Here is a 13,105-nt window from a genome sequence, read left to right as displayed (position 1 = left end):
TTTTTATCTCACACCCATCAACTGTAGTTACATTAATGATATTTATAGTCCTTTTCATCCCATAGGTATATGGGACTACTGCAGCAATGGTGCAAGCAGGCATAAATCCATCAGCGGCAGAATGAATGCCCTATGCCAGGGGTCGGCAGCCTTTCAGAAGTGGTGTACCGAGTCTTCATTTATTAACTCTAATTTAAGGTTTCACGTGCCAGTAATACATTTTAACATTTTTAGAAGGTCTCTTTCTATAAGTCTATAATATATACCTAAACTATTGTTGTATGTAAAGTAAATAAGGTTTTCAAAGTGTTTAAGAAGCTTCATTTAAAATTAAATTAAAATGCAGAGCCCCCGGGAGTGGTGGCCAGGACCCGGGCAGTGTGAGTGCCACTGAAAATCAGCTCACGTACTGCCTTCGGCACACGTGCCATAGGTTGCCTACCCCTGCCCTATGCTATCGCTGAATTTGACTCTGGATATGCACCTGCCATTATAATGTGGACCGTTCTTGGGTGGAAAATCAGTTGTCAGTAACTCTATTTTGAGCAGGGGAAGTGAAGAATAATTCAGCCAAGGAATTTAGGTAGAAAGAGTGCATAGTAATTACTTAAGAGGACTACCCACTCAACCGTTTGTGAGAAGTGCCATGGAGCCTGTAATGACCACAAGTGGAAAGCAGACTGAACAAGTGGGGACAATTTGCTGATGTGAAAATTATAGATTGGCTTTACATGTAACTCCAGGTTTTTTTGCACTAACAGATCCATTTGCTCTAGGCCCTTTCCCTCCTTTTGGCATTGTGGCACCTTCATGGCTGAGTGAGGCTACTGGCTTTGTGTTTATTTGCACTATCTACTCCACACCATAGAAAACAGTAGGTCTTCACTGAAATCTGTGTCACTTCTTGAATTGTGCAGACAGTGTGCAGTTGTCCCAATGACTGTAAAAGAAAAATGCACATTTCTTCCTAGAGACAGAAGGAACCTCACGAAGAGGGCAGCTGCAGAAGCATCAGGTTCACCGTAGGAGCATCCTCCTTACAACACAGTTGTGGCTCATGCAGATCACAGTATGCATCTTGACAACTCATACCTACATGGACTTCAGGGAAATGAATACCTAGTTCTTTGCACCTTTCATCAGTAGCTCTCAAAGCTGTGGTACAGAGAGGTGAAGTGACTCACCTAAGGTCAGCACAGCCAGGAATAGAATGTAGGTCTCTTGAGTCCCAGTCCTGTGCTCTAGCCATTAGGCAACACTGCTTTGCTCAGAAGGAAAGAAATGAATTGGGAATGATTCGCCTCCCAGGATATTAGTTGGCCTCTATATGATAAAATAACCTCACAGATACACTGTAAGGATTCAGTCAGATAGTCACTAAACATGCTCACAGTCCCTATGCACAATATTAAAATTAAGGCTATACATTTTATTTACACTTTTGATATTTGCTTTTGTAAATTTCAGCTTGTATGGAACATCCCAACATTGTCAGACTCTTCAGTATGAAATAACATGGGAACCAATGGCTGCCAAACACTCATGCTAACTTCACGCTCTGAGGTGTGTGTCACTGGGAAATGTGTTGCCACAGGTTAAAAAAATAATCAAAGGATGGCTTGTGATTAAGCACAAATCATCTTTCTCCTGTTAAATTAGACACACTAAAGACATGGACATTTTGTTTTTAAGAGTCCTGTGTTTAATGTGACTAAGGTCACATTACTCATTAATAAGGGAAACTTAGGCCTTACTATCAGTTACAACAATCTCAGTCAACCAATATGACACCAGAAATATCTATCCAAGTCTTATCATAACCCATAATTTGCCCAACCTGAACTCCTTGAACATACTGATATTACTTATTACATTCATATACAAAAGCATTTCTAGAGTCAGTGGCTCTGACCTGTCAACCCAGTCCCAGGTAGGGTTGCTAACACCTAATGCAACCTCCAGGAATATGTCCACCTAGAGTTGGCAACCTCCCTGATACTGAATCTCATAACTCATCAAACCCTGTTTTACAAGACTTTGCTTTGAAATTGTGTCTAATGGTCAGCCAGTAACGCTGAATCTGATTAAACATCTTCAGTCCAATCACAAACTCTGCTGTCAATTCCATTGGGGGTAATTCCGTTGTCTTCAAAGAGTTATTCTGGATTTAAACAATTTTACTGAGATCAGAATCTAGTCCCAGGTGAGAACAGCAAATTCCAGGTCCTACAGTAGAACTTCATTTTAGGAGGTGCTGAGCACCTCAATTCTAAATGAAATCAATTAAAGTTGGGGGGTGCTCAGCACCTTGCAATTTAGGGCCTCAAACTGGGCACCCAAAAGAATGGCTGTTTGAACATGTTGATCTAGCTTTCTTTTTTTCTTTGGGACGTCCCAGCTCCTGTTCCACCTGCACCACTTCAGACAAAAACACCTTTACTGTATCCTTTCTCTCTTCCTTGCCCAGTGGCTGTAATCCAAAACCTGTTAGTTCCCTGCTGAAAGAGCAGAGAGGATAGCCTTCTTCAGAAGCTAGTAGCAGTTCTGGTCCATAATGCAGGCAGAGCTGACAATAGCAAAAATGAAATATGACCATATCCAATCAAAGGTCATCTCCAGCTGCATATCCCATTAGTCAGGAGGCAAAGATGGTCAATTATGATTTACAGTAATCTGAAATAAAGCTCTAGTGCTTGCCTTGGAAGGGATGCCAAGTTTAGTAATGGATCTAACAGAATTACATGCTAACTTGGTCTATATTTGTTTCATAAATGCAAAAAAAGTCAACAGGAAAGCAATGAGCCCCTGATGAGCTGTACCTTTCAGAAGAAAAATGACATTTTATTGGACTGGGCCTTTGTTCTTTTCTCTATTAACTGAGATCACACAGTTTGACATTCATTCCCAAGGGTCGGTAGCATCTTCCTTCTACTGGATTGTGTGCGCCCACACATACAACCACAAATAGTTAATTAACCTATACAGTGTATACATAAAGGAGTGTTTAACAAGCAGATATAACAGTTACCCATCTGGACAAAGGGTTGGAGCAGTAGGACAAGTGTACACATGAGCAATCTTACTGCTTTGCAGGAATGAGGAGTATTCATGCCAAAAACTCCTGCTCTCTGCATCATGTATTTTATTAGAAAGAGGAAAGTTAGGTGCATGCCTTTTTGAAACCAGTGACACAAAACACCTTGCTTTTTTTACACTCTGTCCAGAAGTCTAAAGTATCCTGTTTAGCTTTTAACTTCAGATCAAAACAAGTACAGTAAAGTGGTGTTTTGATAGAGATGTCAGTCCATCTGATAAATAGCAAGAAGAGAAACAATTGGAGAAAAAATAGTAATATATGCCATATTTCCACATATGCATTTGATTAGCACAGCTCTAGTATGGCTTTAACTATATCACTGGACTGCCTAGTATTGGTGTTTTCTGAGGTGGGGACAGAAATGGTTTTATGTTTACGTGCTGTTTTGGCTTTTGGGCTTTTTTTTAATCTAGTATCTTAAATAACAGTCCATCAAATGTGGCAAGAAAAATAAATTACTGTTTATGACTGTGTGATACTGTGATTACTTACTGTCTGGGTATATGCAGTATGCCAAAAGATTAACCACTGTGACTGGCTAAGAAGGTCAATACTGAAGCTGAGATTTGCAAAGCCACTTAATAAATTAATGGGAATTGGGCATTCATATTTCTTAGACAGTTTGGAAAATCTCAGCATAGATGTTTATTATCCCCCAGATTAACCACTAGCAGGCACAACTATTAAGAGACCTTTATTCTCATTCCTCCATGCTAAATTAGATCACCAGACTGAAACTTGCTTTTTTTTTTCTTAATCTCTTTTCTGTACAGCCAGATATTTCCAGCCTTAACATTTTCCTGCTACTCTATTGGTTTAATCTCCTCCTTGTTCAGAGAAGATGACTAACCCAAGGGCTAGTGTTCACATCTTCTAGCTGTGAATTGCCATTTCAGCTAATTCATTCATTCAAGAATTAAGTAATTAATAGAAACACACATCTCGATTTTGGAGGAAATTAATCTACAACGATGAAAAGTTTCCCGAAATCTGTATAAAAAGCCATCTGACTAGAGCTGGAAAATCAGCCCAAATATGAAAGCTATTAATTGGACCCTTATTCCAGTTAGTAACACTCTTGTCAATTAAAGTTATTGAAGCAAATGAACACTCAGGAACTGCCGGGGTTTTTAGTCCACCCCCTTGGTCATGTGTGAGTGCTGATAAATTACCAGACCCATGATTCTGCCATTTTGGCCTCTGATTCAATTACTTTAAAATGTTTCTGGCAGGTCAGTTGTTGGTGTTTTAGGCTGTTGGCAATACCAGTAATATGTGCCTGATTCTGACTTCACACCTGTGCAAATCAAGAATAGTTCCATTGAAGTCAATGGAGTTAGACCAGTGTAAAACCAGTGTAGGTAAGTTTAGAATCAGGCCTGCTCTCATTAGTGGCAGCCCAAAATTCTACTGCTTATCAAAACAAGGGTGGCATGGATGACATCAAAAGCTGTCCATGTTCCCAGGCAGACTGTCACCGTGGGAACAAAAGAGATGCCCCATAAGGACTATGTAATCTTTAGGTGAACTTTTCCAATACTGCACAATATCTCATGAAAGAACAGATTAGACATAAGCCATTACTTCTATAGGATGGAAACAATACTTCATGGTCCCAGTCATTTGAATTGGCATTAGTATCACATTTGTATTTTGGGTTATAGATATGTATCTACGTCTGTATTACAAAACTTGTGCTATGCTTCTGGGTGACACCCCGGACAGTTTGGACATCAGCTCTGCCTAGCCTGCTTGATGGCCCATTAAGGATCATCAGCTATGCAACTGACCCATTGAAAGAAGTTAGAGGATACACCATATGACTCAGCAATGCATGCAAGGGCATGCCTATGGATAGAAAAGGCTTTCAAGCCATGTGCTGGGCAGTTTGTGTCTGAAACAAAGGAAGCACAAGACTATAAAAGGCAGCTGCATCTTCTCCATTTTGTTTTCAATCCTGCTTCTTACATCTGGAGGAACTTTGCTACAAACTGACATAGGTGCCAACTTTTCCCAGCGCCGGTGGGTGCCCGACACCCCCCCTCCCCGGGCCAGACTCACCCCTGCCCTGCCCCTGCCCTGCCCCCATTCCATCCCCTTCCCTAAATCCCCACCCCAGCCCCGCCTCTTCCCCAAGCTCGCTGTGTTCCCACTCCTTCCCCCTCCCTTCCAGTGCTTGCTGTGCAAAACAGCTGTTTTGCGGCAGAAAGTGCTTGGAGTGAGGGGAAGAAGCAGGGACGCGGCGCGCTCGGGGGAGGAGGCAGAGCAGAGGCGGAGGTGAGCTGGGACAGGGCGAGGAGCTGCCAGTGGGTGCAGACCCACCAATTTTTCCCTGTGGGAGTCCAGCCCTGGAGCACCCACAGAGTCAGCGCCTATGCAAACTGAAGCTCTGAACAAAGGACTGAATGACCCATCCAAGCTGTGGATGTATTCCAGAGGGACTTTCAAGCCAGCAAACTCACCAGTACTGCTAGGAACCCGATATATGGACTTTGAAGTCTTTGTATGTATGTGACTGCTTTGCCATTTAACATCTGTCTTCTTGTTCTTTCTTTTCTCTTTATAATAAACCTTCCATTTCAGACACGAAAGGATTGGCTGGCAGCGTGGTATTTTGGGTAAGATCCAAATCTATTCTGACCTGGTAATGTGGCTGACCCTTCTGTGTCAGAAGAACATTTTGTATTTGTGAGCAGAGTTTAAAATAACTTCTCACTGTACTGGACCTAGGTGCTGATTGGGAGCCAGAGATTGGAATGCAATAAAGGGGGTTGTGTGAATTTTTGCTTCTTGATAACCAGCGTGGGGGATCAGAAGCACAGTTTGTGACTGGTTGGGAGGTTTAACTTCAGTGTTACCCACCAGTCTTGGGGGTATCTGCTCTCCCTTTGCATCCTACCCTGACCTTGGCATTACCAGCGAGGCCTGCACTGGGCACCCCAGGTCACAACTACTATTACTTTAAAATGTACTTCCCTGGAATTATATGAGGATTCCATGTTGCGGGTACTTGGAGCATAACTGCAAGTAGACAGTGTTTATTGATGACTAAGGCCCCATGCTGCAAGCTGCTCTGTGCAGGCAAACCCCTAAACCTTCAATGAATCCTAATGAAGTCAATGGTGTCATATGGACACAGGGGTCTGCCCACACAGAATTGTTTGCAGGATTGGGGATCCAGTTTCCACAAGCTTTTAATGCCATTTGTGTTTGGGAGTGGGAATGTCCACATGGTTATTTTTAGTGATATATCATGAGTCTGAGTCTGTAGACCTGGGTTCTGAGACTCACCGACACAGGCTCTGAGGCTCTTTTTGCAGGGTAGATGGTACCCTGTGGGGCAAGACAGGAAAGGGCTATCCCATTCCAAACATGGCACGGGGGGAGGGGGAATCACTCAACAAAATGAAAATCACATAAATCCATTATTAGGGAAAAATGTTATAGTGTGTAAATGACACCATTTTTTTGCTTCAGTAATTTTTAGGCATTATTATAATTTCAGCATAATTAAATAGCATAATTATACCATATCCTTCAGCTTCAAAATATATTTTAAAACAAAAGTTTTTATTTTAGTTTCATTCTTTTATTTCTGTTTTTATATAAACTTAAAAACGGAGGGTGATGTAAATGAGATAATGAGACTCAGAGATGAGCTCTTCTTTCCTCTATCCTGGTTTTAGAAAGAGAGAGAGAAGTGGTCAGAGCACAACAAATATGTGTAACACTTCACCTTCCGGTTACACTTTATTGTATATGCAGGAACTAATATAGCTAGAGCAGAACCCAAAGCTCAGTCACTTCTCTCCATTATGAGTCCCAAAGTCTCTTCATTTTGAAAGGATTATTCATATTGAAGTTTGGAATGTTAAGCAGCACTGGGCAGATACTGCAAATAATCTTCATGAACATCCATACAAATAAAAACTAGGCATTTGATGTAATGATCAGTGTTGACCCCCCTTTTCACTTGCCTTTCACAAACATTTGTGGGATATGTGTCTCTTTCAGAAGAAAGTCAGCAGAAAGAAAGTCTCTCCAATATCTATGTGAATATGTATTTACAAGACTATACACACCAGAGGTGTTCATGTGCACATCTTGCAAAATCTGTATAAATTTAGGAGTAGAGCTGGACAGTTTTCATCCAAAACTTTTTTCAGCCAAAAAAATGCATTCTTGGCAACAAAGAAATGATTTGCAAATTTGCATCAGTTTTACCAAATTGTTCATGTCCCCTCCCCACCTCCGAAAATTCTAAATAATTTTTTACATTGTTTTGATTTTTTTAGTTCATTTTGTTCTGAAATTTCCTTTTTTTTTGTTTTTAAAAATTCAAAACCATTAAATACTCAGCATAGAAATTAAATATTTTGTTTTGAGTCAAATGAAATGTTCTGTTCCACTCAAAATTAAAGTGTTAACTTTCTGATTCCTCCAAAACTTGTTTTTGGTGTGACCCAAAGCAATTTTGTGTTAGTATTATCTTTGAAATTAGCACTGTACTGCAAAATCTGTTATTCACACAGCTTTCTGTAGGAGTCAGTCAATCAATGGGGACAGAAATAATACCGTGTGACTTAGGTAGCCAGTCACACAATACAAATAGCAATCAGTGCTTTGTAATTCATCGTGAATAATTTGATAGCAATAAGGCTGAAATAAATGGCCTATATAAATATGTCAAATAATTTCTAACAAACAACAAATGTTGAGTGAATGTTGTATATAATAAAATAGGGTAATGAGAAAAGCAGTAAATGTAAGTAAGGTGTAAATTAGATAGTGTGCACTGAATGGGACCGCAATCCACTCACTGAACAGATAGGACACCAACAAGTTAATGCTGAAAGTACCATGTGCCGATTTCCTCTTCTGTTCTAATACGTTGTTGCAAATAAATATTTCACACCTGTCTCATTCACTTAATAGTATCCAGACTGAACACTGCAGAAGGCAGGGATCCTGCATGTGTAATAGTATATGGTCACATAATTAAACACTGCATCTTAGGCCCCAATCCAGCAAGGTTGGGACTTTCAAAGGGAGTTACAGGAGTTAGGTGCTCAATTTCCATTGGGGTTTTTTTTTATGGGATTTAGGAACCTAGCTCCCTTAGGCCCCTTTGAAAATCCCACCCAAAGCATTTAAGCACGTTTAAATTTAAGCAGGTATGTGGTTCCACTGAAATCAATAGAACTACTCACATGCTTAAAATAAAGCACATGCTTAAGTGCACTGCTGGATTGGGGCTTCTGGAGGTGTATGTGTGGCTACATTGATAGACAATTTCAAGGTATTTTTTTAAAGCATCTGTCCATTGCTTTAGGCAACTTTCCAAACTCTACTGTGTTTATCCACCATGATAATGATCCCACCTGTGACCAACCTCTAGCTCTCAACCTATCCCAAATGCTTGAGAAAAATGATGTGCGTTGCAGAGTTCCTGGACACTAGTCTGCCAGAGCTTGGGTGTGTTAAAACAAGGTGGGAGTGAAAGTGCCCAAGCAGCAGGCCCATTCTCTTTTAAACCAGGGGACTTCTTGCTCTGGTGTCAATGCTAATCGCAACAGTAGCAGTAGCACACCCAGAGAGACTATATTTAAGGTAAACAGAGTGAAAGAGAATAGATGAGGTAATATCTTTTATTGGACCAACTTTTGCTGATAAAAGGTACAAGCTTTCAAGCTACACAGAGCTCTTTGGGTCTGGAGAAAGAAATCAGAGTGTCTCTTATCCTGGGACCAACACAGCTACAACACTGCAAATGATAGAGAGACCATCTAAGATAAAAAGGTGCCAAACCATTTAGGGCTGCTTAAATAAACTCTATCTTATCTCTTATCTCTCAGAATTTTATTCTGGTGCCCATCCTCCTAGTATCAGTGTCCTCAATGTGAAATCAATAGCAACAGTGAAATCCCTAGTGGACAGAGGTGAAAGTAAGCGGGTACAGGCCGGTACGGAGGACCGGTAAGAAAAGGAGACTGACTGAGGGAGAGAGAGAGAAGCCTGCTCCCTGCATAAGAATAGTTTAAACTCAGCTGTTCCCTGATGGTTCAGCCCCCAGGGCTAGGTTTCTGGCATCCTTGTTAATTTCATTCACAGTAGCTGGGGGGAGGGGGTCGAGGGAAGGGTGTGTTTGACCATGGCAGGGGCAGTCCTTTTCTGCCCCTGGGGATGAGGGGATCTCTCCAATACTAATATACACAACAAATACAAGCATTTGGCTGCACAGCTTAAATCCAGAGCTAATAAAAGCAGGTGGAAGGGGAAAACTCACTGTCACATTGGTTTCTCATCTCCTCCCTCCCCCTCCTCCAGCCAGGCTGCAGACAAGGCTCTGCATTCCTCCCCATTCCCCCCCCCCCACACACCTTGCAGCAGAGGTTTTCCTCTAGGCTCTAGCTTGCAGTAGGGAGACTGGCTGAGATGCCTGCTGCTGCTGCCTGCAAAAGAACAGTTTAAACTCAGCTGTTCCCTGTGCAGTTCAGTGCCCCGAGTTAGGAGCCGTTTCTGGCATCCTTGGTAATTTCACTCCCAGTTGTTGTTGGGTGTGTGTGACTATGGCATGGGCAGTTCTTTTCTGCCCCTGGGATGAGGGGATCTCCTAAACACAATCAAAATCAGGAACCTGTTGTGTATTTGGTTGTCATGGTTTTGTTGCTATGGCAACTGAGTTAGATTATTATGGGTTAGCTCAACCGGTTTCAACCGGCTGTGGAGCTCTCTGTATATATGTAAATAAAATGGAGGTTTTGGTTAGCTGCCTGCTCTCTGGCCTCAAGTGATTGCTTCCTACACCGGCTGCCCCAAGGATATAACAGAACCATTTCCAAGTTCAAATCTATCCCATTCCCTCCGCAGCAGAGGATCATGGTTGTGATGTCCAAACTGCTTGCAGATCCTCTTTGAAATGTTACTGTTTAAAAAAAAACACAAAAAACATGGAGAACATGGTGGAAAGATGTGTCATGATGATTGGGGTTTATTTTGGGCAAAGCAATTTTGCTAGAGCAGCTAAAGATTCACAGGGAAAGCAAATAGCCTCCATAGACAAAACCACAAAGGGATTGGAGGGGAAAACTGAATATTCAGGGAAATTATTGTGCCTCCTTTGAAAGAAACAGTAGTTTTCATTCCAATCCACCCTCTTTATATATTGATTTAAACACCTGAAATGTCCTTAGGACATTGGGTGCAATCTCAGATCTCTTTTTGTTTTGTCCTGCCTGCACAGTGCAGAGGCTGAAATTGACAAAACTTTCTCTAAATATCTTGTATATTTCATGAAGGCTATTCCAGTTGTCCTTCATTCACCCTTGACTTCCCCTCCTCCCCCCCCCCAGCTGGCTGTGGTTTTTGCCTTGGTTACTTACTCCTTGGCAGACCCAGCCCAGCGGCACCTACTGGCTCTCTGCAGGCAGCAGCCCACAGGGGCCGGTTGCTGGTCGGTGGCAGGCTGCAGCTGCATTGTTTGTGACAGATTCACATACATACAGTCAGAGGTGAAAGTAAGCCGATCCGGTACGGCGTACCGGCAAGAGCCAGTACGCTGTGTTGGACCGCATCGACTTCCACGGTGGGGATTGAAAGGGCTCTGGGCTGCCCGTGGCTGCGGGCAGCCCTGAGCCCTTTAAATCCCAGCCGTGGCTAAGATTTAAAGGGCTCAGAGCTCCCTGCTGCTGCAGGCAGCCCAGAGCCCTTTAAATCCTGGCCGCAGCTGAGATTTAAAGGGCTCAGAGCTCCTGCCGCTGCGGGCAGCCCAGAGCCCTTTGAATCCTGGCCACGGCTCTGGCGGCCGGGCTGGGGCCAAGATTTAAAGGGCTCCAGGCTTCCCTCAGTGGCAGGAGCTCTGGGCCCTTTAAATCCCTGCCCCAGCCCCGCAAAGCATGGGGTTCACCCTGGCGGCCAGAGCCCCGGGCCCTTTAATTTGCCCCTGAGCTCTGGGGGCCTCCCAGCTACCTCTTCAGCTGGGAGACCCTGGTTGATTTAAAGGCTCTGGGTCTCCCAGCCACAGCTGGTTCCCCAGGGCCTTTAAATCTTGAGAGGCCCCGCCTCTTCCAGATGAGGCCACGCCCCCTCGGGACTCCGGCAGTACCGGTAAGTCCTGTAAGTTACTTTCACCCCTGCTAGTGGACTTCCTGGAGTCTCTGACTTTGCTCCCTTTTCACTACTCTGCTTGGAGTAGTGGCTTGATTAATGTTTTAGATTATTATTATTTTCCCTTTTTTTCTTTTTAGTTGGTAGGTGTTTCTTGGGTAGAAGGAGGGGTGTCAGAGTTGGGAGTGTCATTCTTATTGTGGAAAGGCCACTAACCCTGCAAACCCCACCTTAAGTCTAATGGGCAGCCAGTGCAGATGACAGAGCCCTTGAATAATGTGCTGTCTGTGTTAAGCACCACTTCAGAAGGCAGGCAGCTGTGTTCTAGTTTCAACTTTCAAACAGTTACAGGGTGTAGTCTGCATGATAATGGTGTTACTCCTTTTCACCCAAGCAGTTAATCAAATTCTGTTGTGAGTTGTTCCAGTAAGGAGGAGAAATTGTTGACAGAGGCAGGTATTTTATGCAGTTTTGTTTTATTTACAAAGATTATACATCAAGTCCAGTTTCCCAGAACACAGTAGTAATCAAGCAATAGGAATCAATTCCTCTGCTCATTGTTCTAAGCCTACCTTGCCAGCCAGAGCTCTATGCTAAAAATCTTTCTCTCAGGACCACATTACCAGCACAACTGTTACTGTCTGCTTGGCTTTCTGGCTGCTTCTACCTGTGTCCTGCTACTCTCTTTCCCCCCACCCACGGAGTCCCTGCTAACATACTTTGAATTCCTGAGCAGACTCATATATCCCTGTTTTGGGTGGTGACATGCTTAACTCTCTCTCTAACTTATCTATCTAGGTACTTATGTGGTCCTCACCACAGTATCCAAGGGCTTCTCATCTCTAGGTTGGGTCCCTTCAGGGTAGGGTTTAGGCACACTGATGGGGAGAATGGCACTGTCCATGCTCTCCACCTGGTCAGTGGAGAGAGGACTTTATTCTCCAAGGCTATCAATCTAGCAGCTCGGAAGAGCAACAAGTTCTCTTTCACTCTCACATTCACAAATATGTTTCAGCCAAAAGAATCTGTAAAGTGGATATGTAAACTGATCGCCCCAATTCTTTTTATTTTTAATCTCCTTTCCAAGGCTATTGCTAGTCAGCATTACCATGAACCCATCAGAATATTTTCAGTAATAAGCTCTGTCTTGAAAAGCTGAATTTAAAATAAGGGGAGAAAAAAGTATCTTCAAACCAGATGCCACAACTGCTCACAAGGCAGCCTATAATTCAAACCTGGACACCCTCAAGCATGCTATGCATACATTTATATTTTAAGGATAATGGTCCCACAATAAAAATAGTGTGAGTGGTTTTGCCTGAAGGATCCTGTACAATTTATACACAACACACAAGGTTCTGTCACTTGTAAGTAGGGGTCAGGAACCTGCCTGGGTGGAGGAGGCAGAGCCAGTGCTTTCCTGAAATCCTTCCTTGTGCCAGGAAATGTCACCACACCCACAGCTTCCAGATTTGAGCCAAGGTGTTCCAGGGGCACAGTCTGTCATACAAGGCATGCCTGTGGAAAATAGTTTTATAAAGTATATCCCGTTTCTTTCATCTTTCATTCCTTATTGCTGAAAAAAAAATCAAGGTAGTTCGTTATGAGGGGAAAAATAGAGTTTTTGTTCAGTGTCCAAAACTGAAAAAGCCAAAAGCAAACTTTTGATTTTTCACATATTGCAGACTGGTCAAGGCAGGGTTTATTTCCACTGGGTTAACCAGCAGATAATTAAAATTTGACCCTGTTGGCATAAATCAATCCTCTTGATACAGTGACATGAAAGAGAAAGAAAGAGGAAAAAAATAGGCAGAGGATTCCAGCTCAAGTATTACCTGCAAAAATATTCAACCGCTGTTTGTTTCTGGTACATATGTTAATTTGTGTTTGATTAAGTAATCA

Source organism: Mauremys mutica, chromosome 2 (assembly GCF_020497125.1).
Source record: "Mauremys mutica isolate MM-2020 ecotype Southern chromosome 2, ASM2049712v1, whole genome shotgun sequence".
Taxonomy (NCBI): domain Eukaryota; kingdom Metazoa; phylum Chordata; order Testudines; family Geoemydidae; genus Mauremys; species Mauremys mutica.
This window is presented reverse-complemented; position numbering follows the sequence as displayed.